Source organism: Trachypithecus francoisi, unplaced genomic scaffold (assembly GCF_009764315.1).
Source record: "Trachypithecus francoisi isolate TF-2019V2 unplaced genomic scaffold, Tfra_2.0 Lachesis_group10, whole genome shotgun sequence".
In the NCBI taxonomy this organism is placed as follows: Eukaryota; Metazoa; Chordata; class Mammalia; order Primates; family Cercopithecidae; genus Trachypithecus; species Trachypithecus francoisi.
The window spans coordinates 96039772-96056105 of record NW_022681455.1 but is presented as its reverse complement, the minus strand read 5'-3'; the positions used below and the strand labels follow the sequence as shown (position 1 = coordinate 96056105).

Genomic DNA, 16334 nt, shown 5'->3' with positions numbered 1-16334 from the left:
GTCCTGTCTGGACTGCATGGCTAGAGTGGGACAGAGGGTGGGGTTTAAGCCCCGATCCCGGTGGGCTCCAGGGCACACACTCTTCACCCCTGTTCTATCTCCATGGCTCAGCGGTTGCCAGTTTGGGCCTCACTTGCCTCACTCCATCTCTCTGCTTGAGCTCCCTATTCTCAGCAGGGCTGCTCACCCTTTTTGGCTGGGAAACTTGAGGCCATGGCTGATGCATTTCTGAACCCAGACATTGTGGTTTGTCAACCACCATCCCCGTTGACCCTTTCCCCTCAAGCAGCTAGAGTCCTTCCCTCTTCAAGGCTCACCTCCCACCTCAAGCTCTTAGATCCACCCCTCCCAGCAGTTCTGGGATCTGCCCCAACCCCATTTTGTTTCTCTTCTATTTTTCTTCTCTGCCCCCTCTGCCTTTGTCCTGCCCACCTTCCAGGTCTTCAGGATCTGCTGCCAGTCTCCCCTTACTGCTGTGTGTCATGAGCTTTGCCCTTCCTTCCAGGTAGCTGGCAGAAGAACCCTCCACTTCTTTGCCCCACTTTGTACCTCCCTGCCTCACTTCCACTCCTGAAATTACACGGGGTAGTAGCAAAGCAAGAGGTCAGACCTGACTCCGACACGTGGTCCCAGGGTCTTCCCACACCTACGTCCTCTCTATGGAATATTTCTCAGAGCAGGTAGTTGAACATGGCTCTGGCATCACTCTGAAGGAAGGAGATGTACAAAAGATAGGTTTTGATGAGGAGGCTGGGAAGAGTTGGAAGTCCAGGTAGGGGTGGCAGTGAGGGGAAGGTCCAGGCTGGGAAGGATATTTGGTGATAACAGAGGTGGGGAGAGGTTATCATGAGGCCACTCTGCCTGTTCCAAGTGCCACAGGAATCCTCACTGAGTCCTCCAGCACACGCTGGAGGGAACTCTTGCAAGGGGACTGGCAGCTGGTCTACACTGCCCACGTGTGGATGTGAGCCATGGAGCTGAAGCTGAAGTGCATGTCCTGGGGAGAGTTAGGTCAGGAGTTGGTGGAGAGACTTAGGCCTTAGGAGAAGACTGAGGGATAGACCTGCTGGCCTCAGGAATGGACATGCAGTCACCAGGGGGTGCTACACATATATTCTGTGTGGCCCAAGAGCAGACCCAGAGCCACAAACATGTGCTTCAAGGAATCAGATCCTAGCTCAATGTAGCCCAGGAGGGAGGTGGAATGGCTGTGTCTGGGAAGGCGGGGGGCTGCCCTCCGCGGAGTGAGTGCCTGCCCGCCCCTGCCTCAGGCTCAGGGAGAACCAGTCCGGGTAGCTGGAGAATGGAATGGGGCTTTGTTTCAAAATTTTCCAATTTTGCTAATAGTGTCCCTCCCTTTTGTTTCTCCCTATCCTCTAGCCCACCTGTAACAAGACCTCTTGCCATGCCCCCATCCCTTAGAGACCATGATGGTCAGAGCTTAGAGGGACTTTGCAGATCTCTCCTGAAGTAGAGAAGTGCAGCCCCAAGGAAAAGGGGCAATGGCTCAGGGCTGTGCAGGCCCTGCTTTGAGTGACTTTGAATCACAGAGGGAGAAAGTTCCACTGCTTTTCATGCTTTTTTAGCCCTGATTACGAAAGGAGTGAGTCTCAATCTGGTGTTCATGTGTCTGTAACGACTTTCACTTACTAATAGCCAGTTCAACAGAGGGAAGTCAGGCTTTGGGTCAGAACTTTCAGGCCCAAACCACATCAAACTAGAATCTCCTATCAGTGATTTCTTTTCATTGCTTTATTTTTACAGTTATCTCTTTATGGCATGTGATGTTAGTGTTTTATTTATTATACGATGACAATATAAAGTTTCTTTCTTTATTTCTTACTGTTAACTTAAAAAATATGGATTATTCCCAAGCATGTATCTACACTGTCACTATAGAGTATTTCTGCTCTCACTAGATACCTGCTCTGTAGTGTTCATAGATGCCAGATAGTGAAAGCTTAGATACACGTTTGGGAATAACCTGTCTTATCTACATACATAATACTTACCTAGATAGCACATATTAAATATATGGTATACATATATAATGCATAATTATATAACAATATGTATTTACTATTAAATGTAATATATATTATTAGGAATAATCGATATACATACCATATACACACAAACACACATATTCAATATATACACATACTGTATATGTACCTATGTATGAACTATATGCATATATTATTACTTACAATTACACATGTACATTTACATATAACTAAAATGTTGTGTATATCCCTAAAATTTTATACATATAAACTATATATGAAAACATATATATAAATGTTTATATATAAAACATATATATCTTTGCATGAGGCTTAACACACAGAACACACAGTAATTATAAATGCGCTTTTTACATAGTGAAAACACCCATGAAACCATATCCAGGCCATTAAAAAAAGAAGAAGAAAAATGACCAGAATCTGAGGAGTCCCCCTGGTTGCCCCTCCCTGTCAACATCTCCCTCCTCCCCAAAGGTAACTGCTATCTGGACCTTGAACCTCATAGATTTATTTTGCCTGTCTAAACCATTTTATGCATCACTTTTGTGCGTGTTTAAAGTTTATACAGTTGGCCTTATTCCGCATGAATCCTCCTGCAAATATTCTTGAGGTTTTTCCATGTTGATACTTGAGCTTCCTTTTTAAGACAAATGTATTTAATTAAGAAGAATGAGTTGATTTAAAGGAAACGTCAAATTCATACTAGGACAAGTTGATAAAGGAGTGGCAGAATTCAGGCAACATTGGCTCGAAGCCCAGTATCTTCCCCTTTTAGAGGCGTGCAAACCGAGGTCAAGGGCCATAAGAGCTAGACCGCAGGTCAGTCTGCATGTTCACGACACAGCTGGGATGAGGTTCCAGCCCAAGTGCCTGAGGCCAGAGATCTTTCCTACTACGTCATGTTGGCAAGAACATTCCCCTCCGCCTTACCCTACCCCACAGCTCTATTTCCTAGCCAACGTTGGCTCTTAACCTTGAACTGCAGAAAGTAAGCTGTTTTTGTTGTGTTTTATTGATCATTTTAGAATTAAGCCTAGAGTCAGGGTGGTGTATTATTGGGGGACCAAGTCCCACCAAGGCAGCTGTCCAGCCTTCAAAGTTATGACAAGCCTTCCACTTGGCAGCCCACCTCGGTGACCTATATTTTAATATGTGCTATTAGATTATTGCTAATGAGACATCTTAGGGATAAAAGAATTATGCTCGCTGCCGGGCTATGGTAAAAGTACAATTGAATTAAAGGCTGAAATCGTTTAGGACTCTGCTAGACAACCTGTCCCCCAGGCTGGGCCCGAATGGAGATATTAAGCTTTGGAAATTACACAGGAAAAATAAGTATAATTGATCTAAGGTAACTTCACTCGTCTAAATTAAATAATGTGATTGTTACAGGCAGAAAGGCTTAGGATGAAGAGCCGGGCGGAAAAGGCTTGCTATCTGCAAACAAAGTTATAAGTGAAAGCCCCAGGGAATTGACTTTCCCCTGATGAGCCGAGCACCCTCCTGATGGCTTCTGAGAGTCCACTTGGGCATCAGCAGGAAATGGACCTGGTCTGAATGTTATAGAATCTGAGGTTTACCAGGCGCCTCTGACCACCATCCTCACCAGCCCCTTCCCAATGCCCTAGCGAGCTCATGCCCCACCCGGCAAATTGTCCAGTGCTGTGTGCACAACTCTCTTGCTTAGAAGAGATTTCTCTATCCTAGCACTTTGAGAGACCATGGTGGGCGAATCATCTGAGGTCAGGAGTTCGAGACTGGCCTGGCCAACATGGTGAAACCCCGTCTCTACTAAAAATACAAAAAAATTAGCCAGGCATGGTGGCAGGTGCCTGTAATCCCAGCTATTTGGGAGGCTGAGGCAGGAGAATTGCTTGAACCCAGGAGGCAGTGGTTGCAGCGAGCTGAGACCATGCCATTGTACCCCAACCTGGGCAACAGAAACGAAACTTTGTTTCAAACAAAGCAAAACAAACAAACAAACAAAACAAGAAGAGATTTCTCTGCTAGTGGCTATAGCTGCTTTTGTTTCCATCCACAGGAGTCTTGTGCTCTGCGAAGCCTAAGGTCCATGCACCCTCATCTCCCTGGAACCGGCCTCCAGAACCCCATGCCATCGTCTATAAATTGTACAACTGTGTGCAGAGTGCCAATTAAGACCAGTCTTTAAATGAAGATATTGTATTTGCAGAACTTTGGAGCTCTGTCTCCAAGGTGCTCCCTTTCTCTGGCCCAAATATTTGCACTTCACCAACCCTCTCATTGATTCCAGGTACTTCGGGGCAATGCTAGTCCTGATGCTGTTCATTGAAAGGTAGATGCTGGAGTCTCCCAGGCAGGAAGAGGTCCTGCAAACCTATGAGGGCTGAGATTTCCCAGGTCCTCCACTGATTTCTTTCTGCCCCCACTGGCGGCTCCCTTTGCTTTCCCTAGCATCTGTCTGTCCCACCCCTAGGCAACACAGCTGACTGCCAGCAAGGTGAGACTTGAGGGTTCCCCAGCTATTCTTACCTTGTCCCCAATATTGCTGTTCTTAGGCCATAAAGCCCATAGTTAAGCCTCATGTTTTAAGTATCACGCTTCTCTGGCTAAAAACCAACTAGAATATGTTTAAAAAAAAAAAAGAGAGAGAGAGAGAGAGAGAGATTCCCTCTCTCCCTCCAATCTTTCTTTTTACCTCCTTCCCTTCCTCCCTCCTTTCTTTCTCCCTTCTTTCTTCCCTCCTTCTCTCCCTTCCTTTCTTGCCTCTCTTAAACATTTCTTGAGTCATCCCTATGTATCAGGAACAATTCTATGAGCCAGGTTTATAGTGGTAAGCAGGACAGGTGAGTTTCCTGCTTAAAGTCAAGCCAGGAGAAAAGTCTAGAAACGAATAAACAAGGAAATAAGTAAGATGTGGATAGATCTTGACAAGTTCCCAGAGTGGTAAGTTAGACTCAGACTGTCTGGGAAGGACCTGCGGCCGGGTGCTCAGAAATGTCCTCTTCAAGGTCTCTTGGGTTGAGCCCAGCCCTGCAGAAAGCCACAGAGGAGTGAGTTAGGAAGAGGCAGCACCAAGTTCAAAAGCACTGGGGAGAGTTGGAGGGAGGCTGAGCAGAGAAAGAAGGGCAGTGCCATCGTTGTGAGCAAGGGGAGATGAGAGTGAATGAAGCAGTGGGAGTGACCTGATTTTTGAGTTACCTTTTGGCCACTGTAAGGAGGGTGGCTTTTACTCTGAACACAGTGGGAAAGCCATTGAAGGCTTCATAGCTCAGTAGTGTGATCAAGTTTGTATTTTAAAGGGTCTGTCTTACTGCTGTGTATAGAGTGGTGGGCAGGGGTGAAGCAGGGACTGGTCAGGAGGCCCTGGAGCCACCCAAGAGGGGAGAGGGTGAGAAGAGTTGAGGCTCTTCATCCAGGCAGGAGGAGAAAGATTGGCCGGAAAACAGAAGTGGTTGTAATGACTTTCTTTTTTTTTTTTTTTTTTTGAGACGGAGTCTCACTCTGTCACCCAGGCTGGAGTGCAGTGGCCGGATCTCAGCTCACTGCAAGCTCCGCCTCTTGGGTTCACGCCATTCTCCTGCCTCAGCCTCCTGAGTAGCTGGGACTACAGGCACCGCCACCTTGCCCGGCTAGTTTTTTGTAGTTTTTAGTAGAGACGGGGTTTCACCGTGTTAGCCAGGATGGTCTCGATCTCCTGACCTCGCGATCCGCCCTTCTCGGCCTCACCAAGTGCTAGGATTACAGGCTTGAGCCACGGTGCCCGGCCTGTAATGACATTTCTATGTCAATGTCCATCACACAAGGACCGTCTGGGGACATTTTCTGATTCTAAAAATATATAAAGAAATAAATTTAAAGACTAAATGAACATTCTCTCTCTAGTTCTTTACAGATACAATTGCCCTGGCTCAGAAAACTTGCTAACTTGTCCCATCCTGCTGGGAAACCATCTTTGGGCCTTTCTCTGCCTTTTAAAATCGGACACACAGAAGCAGCTTCAAGGGCCGCTGGCTCTCTTGATCAGTCTGTGAATAGGACAGAACACAGATTATGGTGGTTCTTAAGTACATCCTCAAACCTCACCCTGTCAATGAAAAGGTGGGTTTTTAGAATGTGGAACATGAGAAGTCTCTGTTTCTTAAAAGCCAGTTATTGAGTTTGAGAGACTGTCCACATTCATCCCTAGAGATGATGCTTTTTAAAGCAGAAGCACAAGCTACAGCTCTAACTTTCCCAGTATGGGCCTTTCCTGTTAATTCAGGAGGGAAAAATGAATTGAATCTCATATACCTCAATCCTCCCCATTGCACTTTGCACAGGATCCACTCTGGGCCTCAGCTTTTCCCTCTGTATAATGGGTGAAACAGTTCCCAGCATTCACACCTGCTCTGACTTTCTTTGTCAGGGGGAGACAGATTCTTACCAAGAGGGAGTCGGTGGCCATGATGGACTTATGGACACTGTCACTGGCGGCACTACCCGAGAATGCTTTGAGTGAATGGTGACCCCCCACCCCTCTAATTGTGTCCTGGGGCGGGGAGCTGCTACTGACCAGGCAGGACTCAAGTGAGAGGGGAGGGCCAGAGGCAGGATGGTCTGGCTCAAAGGGCTCGCATCAGTGTTGTAATTACGTTTTCCCGACTTCTCCTGTTGTTTTGGCCACCTGGGGTCTTTACAAAACCTTCATTACTTTCCAATTGTCTGATTTTCTGTTTTCCTGTTACCTTCAGACTTTGAAATTAGTTCAGTGACTCAGCCATTTGACTTCTTATTAATTCCAGGCTCCTGTATCCCATCTGTCCATTCCCCTTCCCGTTTTTCAGAAGCCTGGCTTGTATAATACTTTAACCCTTCCCGGGCAGACACAGATGAAGCCACTGCCAGTCACTCCCTGTTACCTGTGCCTCTGAAGTATTATGGCTCTGGGTTACTTCCCACTTGTTATATTTTATGTGCAGAGAGTCTCATTTCCAGAGTAGAAATTCTGAAGTTTCTGCACATTTTCTTGAAATAGAAAGTCAAGACCCCAAATAAACGGGTCAGTTGAATACCACAAAATATTGCTAATGAGATAAATCACAAAATTTCTAGGATAGAAAGGACTTCAGAGTTTATCCAAAACAACCCTTCTCTTTACCATTCAGTCCCAAGGGTGGTCATTTCCCATGTGCTTGAAGTCCTCCCATGACGAAGTGTTTGCTACTTCCAAACACAACTGATTCCACCTTCAGACATCTCTCATTGTTAGGGAGTTCTTTAGGTCAAGATCTGCCTCCCTGTAGCTTCCACCAGCTGGCCCTGGGTTTAGCTCCTGGATCCACACAAAATAAGTTTGTCCTCACCCTTCTACATAGTAACTCTGCAGACATTGAGGACAGGAACTACCACTCCCTCTCCCCACCCCCATCACCACCACCCACCCTGGGTTTGCTCTTCTCTGGGTACTTCCTGCCTTTAGGTGGGTCTTAAGAGACTGGCTTCAAATCAAAGCCACTAGAATTGCCTTTGGAATTCAACAGCTGCCAGGGACATCAAAGCTAATTGCTTAAGAGGCCACGGGGACACATTTCATCCCTGCCTCAGCCACTGACTTTCTCTGGTTTCATTTATCTGGTTTACATCGATTGCATCCCTGAGAAATGCAAACATTTGTACTGCTTCACTACCCTCAAGAGACCTGCCCCTCCTCTCTCACCAAGGACAGGTCATAACTATTTGGAATCACTCAAGAAGGTGCCTCCCAAGGGTCACTAGGGAAGCTGTGGCATTGCAGAGCCCAATGTTCAGGGCAGATCATGGAAGGAGTTACCTCTATTACCGGGAGTCACCACCAACCAGCGCCTTGTAGGCCAGCTACAGCCCCCAGTGGTGTTTGTTTGGTACACCCAGTGCTTTGCAATCCAGGAAATTTCACATAAAACCTCTGCAATTCTGGCTCCTCATAAAGCATCAGGAGCTCTGTCTGACCACTGTGTGTGTGTGTGTGTGTTTGTGTGTGTGTGCGTGAGAGAGAGAGAGAGAGAGAGAGACAGACAGACACTGGGTCTCCCAGGCTGGAGTGCAATGGTGCAATCTTGGCTTACTGCAACCTCTGCCTCCCCATTTCAAGTGATTCTCCTGCCTCAGGCTCCCAAGTAGTTGGGATTACAGTCACGTGCTACCCATACCCGGCTAATTTTTGTATTTTTAGTAGACACCGGGTTTTGCCAGGTTGATCAGGCTGGTCTCAAACTCCTGACCTCAAATGATCTGCCCGCCTCGGCCTCCCAAAGTGCTGAGATTACAGGTGTGAGTCACTGTGCCTGGCTGTCTGGCCACTCTTGAGTTAGGAGAGGGCACAAGCTCTTCTGGTGGGCCCCAGGCTCCTTATTTCCTACCTGCCTTATGTTTCTGACCAGCCTCTGTGATGTTTGGAGGTTTGTAATCCCTGCCCTGGACACTTTCACCTGTTTGCACCAGCACTGGCCTGATGGTGGTGGAAAGGGCTATCACTGTCTGGGAAAGGGCTATCACTTTGCCTCTATATGAACATCCAGGATTCTCCATTCCCACCAACCTCCCTAGCCATTGCTGGCCATCCACCTGAACTCCTACCTGTGGGAGTGTTGCCATTCATCTTTGCACATACCATTCTCTCCACCTAGGGCACTCTTTCCCACCCCCGCAACCTTACCCCACTGCCCACCCCATTGCCTGATAAAGGAGTATCCATCCTGCAGGATGCTTCTTTCTCTGAGTGCATGGTGTTCTGGTGTGAACCTTCATTTCCCTGAGCTCCCTTAGCATACTTTTTTGTTTGTTTGTTTTTATGCGTTTGCATCTTTTTATGCTTTAACATCTTTCCCATGGGAAAGAAGAAAAAGCAGAGCTCCTGCAGGCAGTGTGATCTCAGATTTACACACGTGAAACAGAAGATTATGTAATCTGATAAAATCACGGTTATTGTTACCCTCAAAGGACTGTAGAATCTCAATGTGTGTTCACATTTATGGTGTCCTAGATGAACCAGAAATAAATTCCAGAGTGACACCACTCAGGGTGGAGGCATTGTACATCACTGTACAAACACCAGGCAAACCTGGTGTTTGGAGTGTAAACCAAAAATAAAATTCTAAGCCTCCCAAACTACTAAATGGAGCCCCCGCTCTTGGCCAAGGAGATTCCTAAGTAAATCTGAAAAACTAGTTTGGGCCATGATGGGAAGGCAGGGGTCAGGCACGTTTTATCATGTTAGCAGCGGTGAATCTGTACAGGTCTGCAGCAACCTCAATTCTTGCCTCCTCAGAAGAAAGAATTCAACTGAGGGGCATAAAGCAAAATAAGAGACCAAGGCAAGTTTTAGAGCAGAAGCGAAAGTTTATTAAAAGGTGTTAGAGCAAGAACAATAGGAAATAAAGTACACTTATAAGAGGGCCACACAGGCAACTTGAGAGACTCAAGTGCATGGTTTGACCTTTGACTTGGAGTTTTATACATTGGCATGCTTTCAGGGGGTCACATCTTTTCTCCCCTGATTCTTCCTCTGGGCTGGGCAGTCTGGCCTGCCGGCACTTGGGAGGGACCACATGCACAGTGCATTTAATAAACTTGTGTGCATGCTCACTTGAGGTGTTCTTCCTTCACGAGTTGAGTGTTCCTAGAGGAAAGTCATATACCAGGTTAGCTCTGCAATTTTGCCTGTTAGTGTGCATGCTTAAGTCCACTTGTCCAGCTCCTGAGATCTTATCAGAAGCTGCCAATCAGCAGCTTCATGTGTTTTCTATCTATTGGGAAACTGCCTTTCCCTGACTCCAGCTGCAACCAATTATTATTCTGGAAAAACAGTTTAACAGTCACCTGACTATCACAGGATGATCACCTGACATTCCTGGTGGGGAGAGGACTCCCTTGCCCTGCTCATGTCTGACTACCTACCTACTGAAACATTTCCCTTTTCAAGAGTCCAAGACCCCAATGCTTTGGGGAAAATGGATAAAGATCACTTTTCTGTAATTGCTTCCTGGTGATGGAGGGATAGTGGTGGTTGTTTTGTGGGTCTTGGCCTCTTGCTAGGTGTCAGGGCAGGGTGGCTCTGTGGGTTGGTGGAAGTGATATCCATCCAGGTCCAAGGCAGACAAGGGCAGGATTTCACCTTTGTCATGTTCCTCTGATGGGCAGTCTAGGAATTCTCTGTAGAAGAATGACTCTTGAATATTGAGAGTATGGCATCCCTCACTGAGGATCATCTAGAGCTTGATGGCCTGAAGGTGAGAGGCAAAATAAAATAAGGGGTTGAGGACAGCTCCAAAAAATCCTGAGGCTGCCGACATGCCCAGGTAGCTGGTGACTATAGTCATGCCTGCTAAGACTTGGGTGCGTGGGGTTGCTAGCCAATTCCAATATGTGCCCAGAATTAGAATATTGATCCCTCTTGTTTCATCTGAGCTGCAACCAGAGATCACTGGTTGGTTCCAGGAATAAGCAGGGTTAGTCTAAATTAGAGACAAAAACTCAAAAACAACTGATGAGGTTAGAATCTAATAACAGGCATACCACGGTCATTAAAAAATAATTTTTCTCTCTCCAGTCCTCATTTTTATTAAAAACAAATTATGGTAAGACTGATTTGTTTGCAAAATAAGCTTTCATCTTGTTATATTTGGCCCAATTATTTGCATAAAGGGCAGCAAGAATAATTATCTGCCATATAGCCACCTTTTAAAATTGGCTTTGATGGAATTTCATTTCATAGGACATCTTAGATAAGATTTTTTAGATCCTTAACTCCAGCCATTGGACTGTGCCATCAAATATCTGTATAAATTGGGTAAATTTCTCTTCTCTTGAGGTCCCAAGATAACTTGGCCTCCTGGGTCTGTAAAAAACTGACATTCTTTACTTACCACGAGTCAGGAATTCTGCACAGGGAGTGTATAGGCAAGGTATGAGGCCAGTTTTCCCAAGGGACTTTATTGGCGCTATAAGTCAAATTTGATTCTTTAATGGAAAGCATGTCATTCCACTTAAAGCCTTGGTAAAATAACCAGTGTCTCCAACTGTGTCCTGCTACAAAAGAAAACAGATTCTTTTTGCACTTATGCAAATAACTATATTGCCATAAGTTAAGAATACTCATAAATAGTTTCCAAATTTTGGAGAAATTTCTCCAAATTTTGTTTATAGGAGTACACTTTACTCTATTGTTAAAAGCTGTAAATAGCTCAAAAGAAACGTTTTCTTGGTTTTGAAAAACAAAGGATTACCAACATTTTAAGCAAAAATTCATAAAAGTATTATTTTAGTCTTATATTATTTAGTCTTGATATTCATAAACATTTCAGCTCTCCATGAGGGTCCTGAAAGTTTTTCCCCTATTCTGATGTCACAGTCTCCAAAATTATCAGAAACCTGCATTTAAGAGTACCTGTTCAAGTCCTATAGCTGATTAGAAAATCAGCTTTTAAAGAGGATGAAAACATCACAATTGTTCATGGATGACAAAAAGTCTTAGGGTAGCCATAGTCAAAGATACAATTGACAAGGAAATTTGTTACCTCGGTATCACACAATAATTTAACATTGACAATTATAATTATTATTGGTAATGTATACTAAGTCATATCAGAATTATAGGAGTTTTTCATAATTTTGGAATGTATACCAATAACACATTTATACCAATACAATCCTAAGAAAGCCAAATTTTACCTTTGCATTCATGTAATATTGATGTCAAACCCAGTTCTTAATAAAATCTTATAGACAAATCTATCCAATCTTAACCAGTTTGACCATAAGGTAAGATTCTCATAAGCCTCTTACAATTTTATGTTAAAGAGCAGAATAATGCTTTAAGAAAAATCAAGTTGTGCTTTTATTTCAATGTTCAATTTATGGATAGGCTACATAATGCTCCTTTAATTTTAGCTAGTATGTTCACACACATAATTTCTTTTAGAAGATTAATCTTTTATAAATCTTTCACAACTTCCTCAAATCTTCAGCTTTATCCTATCTAACTTAAAACAATCCTTTAACCCTCTAAACTAGGCCAAAAAATTTATATTCCCATGCCTTTTTATTATCTTTTGCCAAAAGCACATTCTACTTTCCTTACATGCCTTGCATGTAAAACTGTTTTTCCAGTAGCCTCAAGTACATGTTACACTGTTAACTCTTAACCAATTTAACTTTTGGTGAAAACCTGGTAAGTAAATAATTCTAATTATGTACTAGGTTTGGAGCCAAGGACACCAGATAAAGTGCAGATAAACTCTGACTCTTTCCAGCATAGCTAGGGGGCATGGCTAACTCTGTATGTTCTTAGGTCTTACCTAACTTTAAAGCAGGCAAGTTGTACAGTTAAGAGTCATAGTAGCAGTTTATGACCTTAAAGCAGTTAGAAGAACTAATAACCTTTAAAATTGTATAACATTTATTTTATAAATTCCTTTTCACAAACCTTTTTATTACTATCTATGACATACTTGGACTTTCTTATTCTAAACATCTCTCTTTTTTAAAAAAACAGTCATTTTTACTTTAGGACAAGAACTTATCATTTTAATATAATATCTATTTTCTTTATAACCTTCCTTACCAAAACTATCTCTTTACCTTTATAACCTCTGGATTAGACAAGTCATTTTCCTTCTGTTAGAAAGTCAAGATTTGTATTGCATGTTGCTGTGTGAGTCCTGTGAAGGGGGTGCAGATGAGGAGGTTGTGTGTATACTGTGGAAGTTATCCTCCTCTCAAAAGATTGTTCAGTTAGTTTTGCTAGAGTTTGTCTGAACAAGTGTGGGCTATTTCTAAACCCTTGAGGTAGGACTGTCTAGGCTGAAGTTATTGATTAAAGATTTAGGTAGCTTTCCCAGGACAAATAGGACTATTAGAAGGAAAGATGAATTCAAATGTTGGGTAAATGTTAAGTAGGTATCCATCTTGAAAGTATATTTTTGCCTCAAAGAGGTGTGTATAGACTTTACCAGGGACTGGTGGGAGAATGTTAATTGGTCCCTTAAGTAATATAAAGGGGGTGTGAATCTTTTTTTTGAAGGGAGGGTATGACATTTGCCCCCATTACCCAATAGGATTTGGAGGAGAGTTGCTTAGAGAAGGAGATTAGCAAAGAGTAAGTAGCGCATGAGCCCAAAAGGGAAATTTATCATATTACTTGCTGACTCCAGAGTTGCCCTTGTCCTGTTGATGGCAATGTCTGATTTGGAAGCCTGCTGGAGTGCAGAGCACCTTCAGCTCAAGGCCACCAGGGGTTGGGATTCTGTCCTGGAGAACATTCAGCCTTCAGGACAGTGCTGATTCCTATGTCCAAGCTTGTGGCAGAGGGGGCAAGCCTTGTGGGTCTTTCTCCCATTTATCCCACTGGGGAAGTTTGCTTTCCAGTGGCTTGGCTTTCTGCACTGATGGCAGTTACCTGGGAGGGTATTCTGAGGCCAACCTGGAGGGGGTTGGTAGGTTTGCAGAGAAGCCAATAGTTGAGCCTTCCTCTTGTTTCTGCATTTCTCTTTTTTCTTAGCCCTGTTCTGCTTGTCCTGATCTTGGTTATAAAAGACTGAGGAGGCTAATTTGAGGATTTCCTGCACAAGGACACTAAATTCTAAGACTGACTTTTATGATTTTCTCCTTTAATTTTTAGGCCAAACAGTATTACAAAGGAAACCTAGTTTTTTAAGATTTTGGGGATCAAACTTTTCCCAGTTCTTCAGGATGCACCCAAGGGGCATGTCCTGAGGCAGGGAGACATGGTTATCCATCTGCAAAAAAGGAGAGCAGAAGAGAAAAAAAGGAAAAAGGAAAAGATGACATTCCCTCTTACTTTCCTATGATCCTGAACAGGGCATCCCCCATTCATCCTTAGGGTTATAGAATGAACTGATCTTACCATGTACTTAACCTAGGTCCCATCTCGTCACGATTACCCACCTGAGAACAGAGGAGATACTGGAGTGAATAGGAAGGCCCCTATTCATCATTGGGGTTCTGGAATGAACTGGTATTGCCATATACCCCTAATCTTGTCTCCATCTCTGTTCAAATAGTAATCTGTTAGCCTGGGATCAAACTTCATCTCTGTCCTATAGGTCTCTTGTACCTGAAGCCTTAGGCCAGCCTATATCCTTATCTTCATGACATAACAGTGACTCTCACATGGAGCATTCTTGCAACAAAATGATTATCTCTTTTCTCAGATTCCCATTTCTCATGTTTTTTGGGTAAACAAGAAGCCTGTTTCTCAGCTAACTGCTGCAAGAGGGATGGACTTCCCTCCCTTTGAATATGATCTTGAAGGTCTTGATGCATAATGAGAAGGGCATGAAATTGATTAGAGAAATAGAGGCTACAGGAGGAAGTGGGAGGAAGCAAGAGGAATGCTCATGAAAAGCCTTCATATACTTATAAAAATAGCAGCCCTTGGATTCCAGAGAGTGACATTTATTTACCCTGTTGACATCAAGAAGGAACCTCCAGAGGACTTAGGCCCTGGGATAAGGGCTCACAAATGGCAAAGGAAGAATACCCCTCCTCCCAAAGGAGTGGATGCTAACTCAAAAAATCCAGGTGGGGGTCCTCAAAGGACCCAGAGTGAGGCCCTATTCAGTCAGACAAACTGCTTCAAAAGCCACAGGAGAACTTAGCCCTGATGTGTAACGGAACAAAAAACATAAGGTAAGTAAGTCATAAGGAGCTGGCAGAGCTGGGCTTCTGATGAGTATCTGTCCCAGCAATATGCCAGCAGACAGGTGAAGGGTTGGAGGTCATCTGAGCTGGTAGGGTAAAAATAGTACAAGTCTCAGGGGATATCTGCAAGGGAGCCCACGTCTTTGCTGCCATGCAAATGCAGCAAGAGCCATAAGCGCAAGCATAACAGAGAGTGTTTTTAGGGCAGAGAAGGAAGTCATGCAGCATGCGAAGTGAAAACAGAAAAGGCAGACTTGCCCCTGAGGTGGACAGTCTGGTGGGTGTGCAAGGCCATTTCGGAATACATTCAGAGAAAACAAGAGAATAAGCAAGGCAGGTTTTTGGGAAAGAACTGATTTCAGCTGAAAAAGCAAGGAGAAACCCCACACATTGAACAGTTTTAGGCTTTAGCTCTGCCATTTGTATGAGCCTCCTGTACAGGAGGGCCATTAGTGTCTCCAGTCTACTTGGTGCAGATTCCAAGGTCATTCCCACCCTTGCGAGCCACCCATCAGAGTGAGCTGAGAGATCAGCTAGGGGAAGCAGAGCCACTGGGGTTGAGAGGAATCATTCTGGGGGTTGGTTAGTAAGCAGGAGAGTGACTAGGGAGAATGAAACTGCATACAAGGGTTGAATGCCTCCAGACATGTATGGGCAACTTGAGAGATTCAAGTGTGTGGTTTGACCTTTGACTTGGGTTTTATGAATGGGCATGCTTCCAGGTGGAAGGGGTTGCATCTCTTCTTCCCTGATTCTTTCTTTGGGGTGGCCTGTCCACATGCGTGTGTGTTACTGAAGTTGTGCACATCTCACTTGAGGTGTTCTTCCCTTACCCGTTGAGTATTCCTAGAGGAAGGTCATATACCGGTGAACTTCACATTTTGCCTCTTGGTGTGCATGCTCCAGCTGAAGAAGGTGAGGCATAGAGGTATCTTACCACCAGGAAATACATCCAAGTCATGCAACACCAAAGTATGTTAGCAGTGGTGAGTCTGTAGGAGTCTGCAGCAACCTCAATTCTTTCCTCCTCAGAAAAATGAATCTGACTGAGGGGCATAAAGCAAAGTGAGAGACCAAGGCAAGTTTTAGAGCAGAAATGAAAACGTATTAAAAAGTTTTAGACAGGACTGATAGGAAGTAAAGTACACTTGGAAGAGGGCCAAGAGGGCTACTTGAGAGATTCAAGTATGTGGTCCATTTTTTATTTTTTGAGACGGAGTCTCGCTCTGTCGCCCAGGCTGGAGTGCAGTGGCCGGATCTCAGCTCACTGCAAGCTCCACCTCCCAGGTTTATGCCATTCTCCTGCCTCAGCCTCCCGAGTAGCTGGGACTACAGGCGCCCGCCACCTCGCCCGGCTAGTTTTTTGTATTTTTTAGTAGAGACGGGGTTTCACCGTGTTAGCCAGGATGGTCTCTATTTCCTGACCTCGTGATCCACCCGCCTCAGCCTCCCAAAGTGCTGGGATTACAGGCTTGAGCCACCGCGCCCGGCCGTGGTCCACCCTTGGACTTGGGCTTTATACATTGGCATGCTTCTGTGGGTTGCATCTCCCCTGATTCTTCCCTTGGAGTGGGCTGTCTGCATGTGCAGTAGCCTGCCAGTGCTTGGGAGGGGCTGCATGCTCAGTGAGTTTACTGAAGTTGCATG

At 44.6% G+C, this 16334-nt stretch overlaps 1 long non-coding RNA gene across 3 annotated transcripts; it reads right to left on the bottom strand.

Moving 5' to 3' along the window:
• Positions 1 to 9344: 9344 nt before the first annotated feature.
• On the bottom strand, positions 9345 to 15825 carry LOC117087800. Of its 3 annotated transcripts, none has more exons than XR_004438916.1 (3): positions 10892 to 15825; positions 9924 to 10249; positions 9345 to 9645 (listed from the first exon to the last, which is right to left on the bottom strand). It is a non-coding gene; the product is annotated as an uncharacterized LOC117087800 (long non-coding RNA). The 3 variants fall into 3 exon arrangements; XR_004438917.1 differs by having other exon boundaries at positions 9345 to 10249; positions 10892 to 13762; positions 13891 to 15825; XR_004438915.1 differs by having other exon boundaries at positions 9345 to 10249.
• Positions 15826 to 16334: the final 509 nt, after the last annotated feature.